We start from the raw sequence: 9,926 nt of genomic DNA, 5'->3' as shown, positions 1-9,926 counted from the left end.
GAAGCTGAAGTTGGTGACCAATATACGATGGAGTTGGTGAGTTTCTCTGTGTAAGATGAGTTGTGCAGCTCGTTTGTTCAACACTACAATAAAAAAAAAAAATATTGTGTTAAACATTTTGCAAATCCCTAAGTCAAACATTTAAATCTAAAAATGTTTTGCTCTTATCATCAATCTCTGGAACACCCTGCCTAGGTCAGTAATAATAACTGAATTTGCAATAAGCAGATGTGATCCATGTTGCAAGCAGAAGGTTAGACACAGCAACAGAGTTCTGTGTGGCTCTACAAAGCCCAAGCCTAATTTTAAATCAAAAAAAAAAAAATTAAATACCCCTATTTATTAAAGGCAGCTCCTTACAACACTGTGACCAATGAGGCGGGGAGAAGGATGGGCCTAACTCACCCGAGGGGAAAGGGGACACTTTAGCTGGCTTGCTCACCCGACTTTCGCCCTCCATAATCACCCACCTATTCGCACGTCTGCATGCGTACGCATTGACAATCACACTCACCCACATGCGCAAACACAACCGACAACACAGCAAACAAATTATAATCACAAGAAAAGTAACCAGGTTGAATACATGAAACGCACTAAGAATCTCTAAATAATCAATCTGACCTCAGGTCTGTAAAAGTTAGACAAGCAAATGAAACACACTTTCCTCCCAGAGCTTTGTGGCTCTGAGTCCACATCCGACGAATACTACCAAGGATGCATACATCTCGGCAGTCTTGGACACAGCTGGGAACACGGCAGTGTCCTCGCGACAGGCTGGCCCTCTACAACCAGTAGTGCATACGACTGCCAATAATGCACTACTGCCAATACTGGCAGAGATCCACAGGTCACACACCATTGCCCCAGGCAATGAACGATGGCGACAATGTTGGAGGTGAGTCTTCTGATGCATTGTTTCTAGCCCACTGGCACTGCTGCTCTTCCGGTTGCCCCAGGCAACGGACAACAGCTGCGGTGGCGATCTCAGGCGACAGTGGTCCGGCAACGGCTCCAGACGACTAAGACCGCTGGGATACACAGTAGTCACTACCCCTGGCAGTTGCCCCAGGCAATGGGTAGCAATGTTGTTATTGCCGGTTTATCCCCTTCTTGTCGTCTGCGAGGATGGAGACCCTTCCTCACTCTTCAAGGTCCCAGACTTCAAGTCCCAGCAAATAGCGCTACGTGTTCACGAAGAATGGACCTCCCTCAGACTTGCTGCCTACAGCTTGTACGGCGCTCAGAGATGCTAGTCCCTGCTGGTGTACTGGGAAAAAGGCCCCGACTAAACTTCTACCCTAAACTATATACCGATCTAACACGTGACCCCTCTAAACCAAATCTACCTGACCCTGACCCTATCGGTCTATGACTAGAGAAACCACTGCCTACCGGGCTATACCCCTGAACTGCTACATCTTACCCCTAACCCTGGGCCACGATCGCCTCCGTCAGTCAGGGTGACATGTCAAGTCGCAAAAACGGACAGAAAGGCTTCTCTTTCACTGACCGATGCCCTCCTATAATTATCTACCCCACTTTACCAGGCTGGTTCATGACAAACACACAAGTCCATGTCCAACTCTCTACTGTTCAATGAGACTGTACCTGATACCTCTGTCTAACTTCAAACATACAATCTCTATAACTGTTCCTAATAAGATCAGTTTTGTAATGACTGCTCTTAATTAACTATCAAGAAGGAACTCAAAAATTCCTCAGGATGCTTTATAATAGCAATAAACAATCTTGTCACACTTCCATTCAAAAATAAATCCTTCAAGAGGTAATGCCACTAACTGAATTCACTTTCTCCATGCAATACAAAAGCTTACACTTCATCTTCAGCAAGAGCAGAACACTTGCCACTGAAGCTGACCAAGGAAAACACCACCAGTGGATAGGAAAAATCATACAACTTGTGCAAACAAACATTATTTCCATATCCCAGCCCAGTACTGCTCTCATGGTATAAGCACTTTGTTACCACCACCACTTCCTGAATCCCCCATTCAAATATGAACCTGCTATTAGCAGTGCTAGTAGTACAGTGTTTTGATGTCAATACTGACCTTTTAAAAGTTCATGATGTAGTTTCTTTTCTGAAGATAACTTTGACTTTTTCCCCTTCCACTGTTGTCTGTCCATCTTGCTGTTTGCCCAGTGTGGTTTAGTTTGTAGAATTCCCGAGCAATACCATCGTATATTTCTCACTTTCAGAAGTGGAAACCTTAAATTACATATGAACACTATGTCAAGACAAGCATGAATGGACTGGACTACATGTTATTACAAGTTCTTCTAAAAATGAGACCTTTTTTTAAATTGCTGATCTGATGTGTCTCTTAACTGAATGTGCAAGGGAAAAGAATATAAAAATAAAGTAAATTTTATTAGTGTTGAATATTATTTTCTGCAGATATATGTCCTTCATTCATTTCTTGAATGGTACAGGTTGTTGGAGCACATGGACAGAAACGGCAGTTGACAAGGCCTGTTACTCAAGGCTGTCCTGGGCAATAGTGAGCAGGCCCTGCATGGGGCCACCAGTCCACTCTTTTACATTTGTAAGTTGGCTCTTTCTCTGACCACCACAGTGTCAACCTCCCTCCAAGGTACCTGCATCGACAGTCTTCAACAGAGTGTTGTGATAGGTTAAATGGCCAAATCCAGAACCAGTTTACCTCACTTGGCTACTGCAAGTAGGGTATTCCCTGGAGTCATACAGCAATAGCAACCGTGCTTTGTACAAAGTAATTGATTGTTACTTTTCTCTGTACAAGGTCTGGAGCATCTCTCATCAGGCATATGTTCTTAAATGCCTTGGATTCACCTCTCCCATCTTGGAAGCATAGTCCATATTTTCACATCCGTAAAGAAAGATTGGTACTAGAAGGACTTGCATAGATTGTACTTTGTATAAACTTTTGCTAAGGCTGCAAGTCAGATCCTCGCCCAGCCCAGCCATTTGCCACTGTTTGCTGTCATGATCCTGATGCAGATGTCTGTCCATGAGCTGTTGTCATTGAAGAGGTGGCTTTCCAAGTACCTGAAGCTGTTTTATCTTTTCGAGTTATACTCAGTTCGTGTAGATCAGCTTTGCTCATCAGTCCTTGGTTTCCATTCTAAATTGTGTTCAAACTGTCTGTTCGGTATCTTGCCTAACAGATCCATATCACCTGCAAAGCATATGTTTGCAAATAGGCCTTCCCCTGATGGAAATTGAAACTGTGAATGGTCATAGAGGGTTTTCATGCATGATGTTTTCCCAAAATGATGTTGAGCAATACAGGTGACAGGTGCAGGGCACTGCTGATGTACGCCTTACTGTTGTGTAAAGCAAAGCTCCCATTTGGTTATCCAGCAATATGCTTGTTGAACTTGTATACAGTGCTTTGATGAATTGGAGGAGACCCTCTTAGGCATTAAATTTTTCTTATCAAAAGCTAAAGTCCCTCATGCCAGACTTCGTCAAAAGCCTTTTATAAACATAATGAAAATGTAACAGAGGTCTTGATGATGTATAAGTTTATTCTATATCAAAAGAACTGCATTTTTTTACCTGAAACTGGTCTAGCCTGTTCTTCTGACAGCACTTTTTTCACTAGTAGTGTTGATGTGATTATCATGACTTTGCTTGGATGGCTAATTTGGCTTTTGAAAGTGTTACGGCTAGTGACAGTGTTCTTTGCATTCCTAGATGCATTGAAACTGAGAAGTAAGAACCTTTGTCATTTTAAATCCACCCTGCTTGAGCACCTCAGCTGAAATGTTGTCAACACCACGTCTTTCCTCCATTCAGAATGTGTACCACTCTTTTGACCTCATCAAGTAGGATGAGTAGGTCTGCAAATTCACTAGTTCTAATCTGGCTGTTTTGAAGCATCTTAGCATCCATCTTCAGCTGGAAGCTGTATAGATCTTTGCAATATTGAGCCCATCAGCTGAGTACGAAAGTGCTTTCTGTGAGAAGGTAGTCACTGCTGTCTTCGATGATTGGGGTCTCTTGATGACCTGTCAGTGAAAGTATATTCAGTAGGCCCTCCTTTGGTCACAGAACTCTAGGATATCCTTCGCGACCAAGGGTTGCTTCTTTTTCCTTTGATGCCATAGCACTTCCTGGGCTGTTGACAGAAGCAGCTCCCTGAATTTACCAGTGAGTACCAAAAAGCTGTCTCAAACACAGCTACACCACGTTCGGAGCCATGAATTCATGCCTCCCTCTTGAGCTTGAAGATTCAAAGTGTCTTCCTGGCGCTAGTTTTGCAGCTTCTCCAATCCAAAGTTGAAACAACTGGGGGATGTCTTGCCAGACAAGTTACAGTTCATTACATATCATACTATTGCTCTCAGGTATGCATCAGAGCCAAAAATCAACCACCCAAGACGGCCGAGAACCAACGATGTAAATACGGCTGAAACACCCCATCTAAGGTACCCATAATACGTCCAGCCCTTTCCCATTGTCAGCTCCTTTCCACTGTTCTTCTCCAAAAGATTGTACCTCATCGGACACCCGATCTGGGTAAAATCCAAATAAGCTGGCCGAAACTCGGACCGGGATTCTTGCCAAAGAGAAATTATCGCCATCTTTTCAACTATACTGGCTATCGAAAGACTCATGGCTGTGCCTATAGTCAGCACTTGATATCACTGCCTGTCTTGCATTGTTACATGCTCCGCATCCTGAAGTATCTTATAAACGCCAGGAAATATAGTCATACATAATTATAAAGGATTTATGTTTTCATGTTTGTCTGGGCTTCCATAAAAAAATTTTAAAAATACATTTTCCTGCCAGTTAAAGAAGAAATCAGCATTAATGTACCACCTCGTTCGCTAGTAGACCTAACTGCTAAGCCAACTGGCCGACTGCTTGTACGGGACTAAAGATATATTTCTACGCCTGGCTACAAGAGGCGCGAGTAGCAATTAACTACACAGTAAGATATTATCAAGAGGAGTTTCCAACATCCCAGCACTATGCATCCCAAAACTAATTTTTGTTAGTGTAGTTACCTCATAGAACTGAAACAAAGTAATTATTTAAAATGTTATGATCCCTGTACGTTCTTTTAAAGATTTAATATTTTAAAATTTTTATTATTTTCTTATCTATCGGCAATAAATAGCAATTTTCTGTTCCCGATACCTATCGCTACCAATGTACAATATTACTCCTTATATATATTATGGCGTAAATTTTAGGTCCTGTCCCCTATTTATTTATCTTAGATTTTGTCTGGACAGCAGTTAAAAAGAAAAGAAGGAATTAGCCCAAACCTTAATAGCTAATATTAAAATGCATTCTGCAACCCAAGTAACCGTGACTTCCCACACATACGAACCTTCTCCTCCAACTCTAACATCGCCATATCGACATACACAAAATAACATAATAGAAAGGATATTAGGTAATTATTTACTGACGTACAAAGCTGCCAGGATGAGAAGTTGCGTACATGGCTGCAGTGTTTCAATGAGCCTTTATATGTATGCAGACATATATATTCTCCTAACGGACCTTCGTCTGTAATTAGCATAACAAGAAGAAATCCCATCAGACCACGAACAAAAGAAACCTCGACTACAGGTCGGCAAACTATGTCCTTTACCGAAACACAACTCAATGCCGACCATGGGACTATAAAGGTACACCACCGAATCTACAACCTGCCATAAGTTTGACAAGGAGCTAACTCACCCCAAGCAGGCAACTGTTGGCTAACTAAAGAAGACCAATTAATAGAATTCATGGTTTTTTCGTTAAATAATAATAAATATCTGACAAACCAGTCCAACAGATAGCGCCTTATTTCAGCACCAAGACCAAGACTCAAATGCACCTTTTGTGTCACTGGTATATGACACCGAGGGTCAGACAAAGTCTTGGCTGTGCCGGCTAATAAAGTTTTTATAGTGCAGAACGATTCACTTCTGTCTTATAGCAGTAGGTAAAATGTACGGACGCTGTCGCGATGGAGGTCCAGATAGGAGCATGTCAGCGCCGTATCCCCATCCAGCTTTTGATAGCTTAAAACAATAACTTATCTAAAATAAAAAGAGATCAAATTGAAACCGAAATAAAATTAAAATCAAATGCACAATTCCAGAACACGAAGCGGATATGGTACTCCTCCTAACCAGGTCTTGCTCAAGTGAGCCTATTGAGTGGGACAATAAAAATGAAATGCGAACCAGTACACTCGCTAGCTCAAGCCTCAAGCCCAAGAAAGAAATCAAAATAAAGCTCATTCACACATTTCTAATAAACTATAAGTTAACAAAACGTGATATACATATACTATGATACAACTACACCAGCGACATATAAACAACATAACTTACGATTCAGTAGTGCAACAACAAAATAAATTAGTTAACAATACCTGTATAGAACCACATTTAGACTACTATGAGGAAAGGTATTTATTCTAGGTTCCAAAGCACGCTCATGAGTCGGTTCGTGAGCTGATCTGTATCTGGAGGGAACCAAAAGATCACATAGAAAGAAGAGTTCGCCTCCCTTCATCACCACTATGACACTCGGACTATAAACCAACTTGCGGAAATTTTGTTTCAAAAGACGTTGACGGATTGTCACAGAAACGAAAGTCTTTACAATCCATAATGCCCCAATAGAAATCTTCTAAAAAAGCGAGACACAAAAAAACCAAACATAGAATTGATTAGTTCAAAAGTAATAAGTCATCAATAACAAATGAAAAATGACTGGGGCAGACACCGGGACGGCACAACTTGACAACAACACTGCATCAAGAAATTAATGTTTGCTCAATGTAAGATACCAAACCTTAGTTCCAGACATAAACAAATATAAGCTCTGTTAATAACTGAACTGCCAAATATGTCGAAATTCCTAAGTGCAAGCAAAAGGATATCACACTCTCCGAAGAACGCAAACTAATATAGCGTCAAAAGATAAAAAAAACAATAAGAAGAAAAAAACAATAAAGTGAACAAGAATGAATAAAACGACCAGGAAAAGTAAAAAATATAGACTAAGTTGTTTCTTGATAGTTAAGACTGGTTTGGAAAGAAACAGATGGGTTTTCAGTATTTAATTTAAGCGAAACGGTAAGGATTCGGTGAAAGACACAACCCCACGGGATGGTGCAGAGAGTGACAAAACATCGCTCATATATAGCCAACGTTATAATCATTCTCTTAATTTACTCTTGCCCATCTCCTTAAAAAACTTGTGGTGATTCAATACTCGCCACCAGTCACGCAATGATTAAATTCATGTACCCTAACACCGACCCCTCGAACATACAGATTTTCCGCTTTAATTTGAATTACCGTACTTTGAAGCGACCCGGCATAACTTATGTTTTCTCACAAATAAATGATGACGTGTTCATCGTTCGCAATACATTTCAGTCTACAAACACAAACGTGTTTCAAACCGTGACACAAAAAAACACCACACTCACTTACAATAAGCTCCAAGCAACGCAAACGTGTTAAATACAGGGACGATCACTTGCACAACACGACTGAAAGAAGACAAAACAACCAAAAACTAAACTAACTACTCAGAAAGTGTGCCGACTCTCGGAAAATCCACAAAGTTGCTATAAAAGGTAATGCTTAGTGAATCACGAACCTGTTGACGCTGGCAAGTCTTTCAAGTTTTCAGGACTTCCCCTATCACAATGGGTATCGTGCCAAAGCTGCATATATGTGATAAAAACAAGGGGGAGATAGGTGAGGTGGTCGTTGTCTGGATCCCAACGATCTGCCACACCTCAAAGCACCTGCATCGTGCCAAGAGAACTATAGACCTTTCCATATTCCATGGCGGCACGCATCCGATGGTTCTCGGCCCAAGGCAGAGACGACCTAAATCAAAATTATGGTTCCAGCCACAAAACAACAATACTCAAGTGGGAACCGATTTCACCTACACTCACAGATCTCTGACTACTTATAGTCCACTTGCCCTCCCCCACACACTCACTTAACCTCCCCTTTACACTCAAGCTTATTCTAAGAAAGTAAACCCAGCTACCTCTCAACGCTAATGTATTGCACCGTGACGGCCCAACCATCTCCCCATCTCCCGGGCGATCATCAGACGTCAGATACTTTTCACTGTTCACTGTTGTCATGTGCCTGTAAAGTCTGACCCCAATAATTATATGTAACGTACGACCATCCACTAGTCGATGTGTGAACCTGACTCGTGCGCCCCCTATAAGTGATACTATATTAATGTCATGTGTGTCTCGCAACAACTCCACCAAACACTGTCAAACACTCTACCATGAAATAACATTTCCATGCAGAGATTTATAAGATGCCAGCAAACGCCTCGAGTTCTCTCCAAACTACCTACTTTTTATCTTGATAATAATATTAACGAGCACACTTTTCCAACTCAAACACTTAGCACCACAACCCAAAAAGCACCAACGGCACTCCAAACAGATCTACATTGCTTATTTTAACTGCATAATGGAAAAAAAAACAAAGTAGGACAATAATTGTGCGGCATCCACACCCACAAAACACAATGAACCAAAAGCCAACTGGTCGGTTCTAAACATATAAATACCACCTTAATAAATCTTTTAGGAACTAAATAAACATCAAAGAAACATACACTTGACTAACATAAATTCTCAATCATGCAAATAAAACTCTCGCAATCTTGATGCCTATTAAATCGGCTACACCTTTGGAGCTGATCTGAGTTTGTAGTAGCACCGCAACAAGCCTAAGAACACGTATGCATTGCCACAATCAACTGCAAGTCATTTACAAAACTCCGCTCTTGTCCTACACTCATACGAAGGGCTAATATCACAAACTTCTGTCAATACTGACAAGAAAGCAAGCAATCAGGACCAATGAACTCTCGTTACACTACTCTTGGGACAACAGGAACTCTAGAAGGACTTCTGTCTCTAATAACATTTCGATATTCTAGATATATCAACATTATACTATGAAAGATCCGTAATAGCCCTAAAACCTATAGCACACTAGAGCGCATTTAAACATCGCTGTGTCCATAAAGCCAATATGTGATAAAGTGGCAAACAAAAAGCAGAACCCAGAAACTGAAAGGTATAATTGTAGATTAAACCTTAGTTCACATGCACCAGCATGCGTACCCGACCAAACACAGTCTCCTGAATCAGGCCTAGTGAAGTGGCTTAGTACAACATGACAAAAGGATAGGAACAAAGATCACAGAAGTCCCTTTGAATACTCGTGATCAATGAGCACCTGGGCCACCAAACTCATGCAGCCCAAATCTACACAAGTCTGAATGAGAAAACTAACTATCACCAAAAACCAATCATGAACGTGGCAGGCGAATCCAAGACGATAACGAACCGCAACGCAAACATCAGGCTATTTATTCATAAACGGTCAACTCATGATCAAAAAACCAATACAGCACGCCACGAATCTAACTAACAATAGAGCTAAGAAATGTGAATGCAATTCATATATAATCATTATTAGAAAAAATAAAATTCTCTCATTCGCTAATCATTACTATAGGTTATTTCCTTGAATTATTTCATTAACTTATGAGGAGCATTATAAGTGTCGGTGCCTTTCACAGCATAAACAATAATACAGCCCACCCAACCTCACAACAAAAACCGCCTTTTTTGTTCTGGTGGTTTTTGCTGATTGTAATTAACAAAGCACCAAAAACTCATATACAATGACATATTCACATCAACCAAAAATAGTTGTATCGTTGAATGTTCTTGCCACAATTGACTCAAAAGTAATAATGGTCAAAAAAAAATCCCTTACAAAATCAATAAATATATAGAATATGATTATAAGTAAAACCTATACTTTCATACGCACATCATATAATACTTAGAGTTCGCTGTCTACCATAACTTTATTACAAGATTTCCTCCACTCCT

Source organism: Pomacea canaliculata, linkage group LG2 (assembly GCF_003073045.1).
Source record: "Pomacea canaliculata isolate SZHN2017 linkage group LG2, ASM307304v1, whole genome shotgun sequence".
Lineage (NCBI taxonomy): Eukaryota > Metazoa > Mollusca > Gastropoda > Architaenioglossa > Ampullariidae > Pomacea > Pomacea canaliculata.
The sequence above is the reverse complement of the archived record's forward strand: the minus strand, read 5'-3'. Positions refer to the sequence as shown.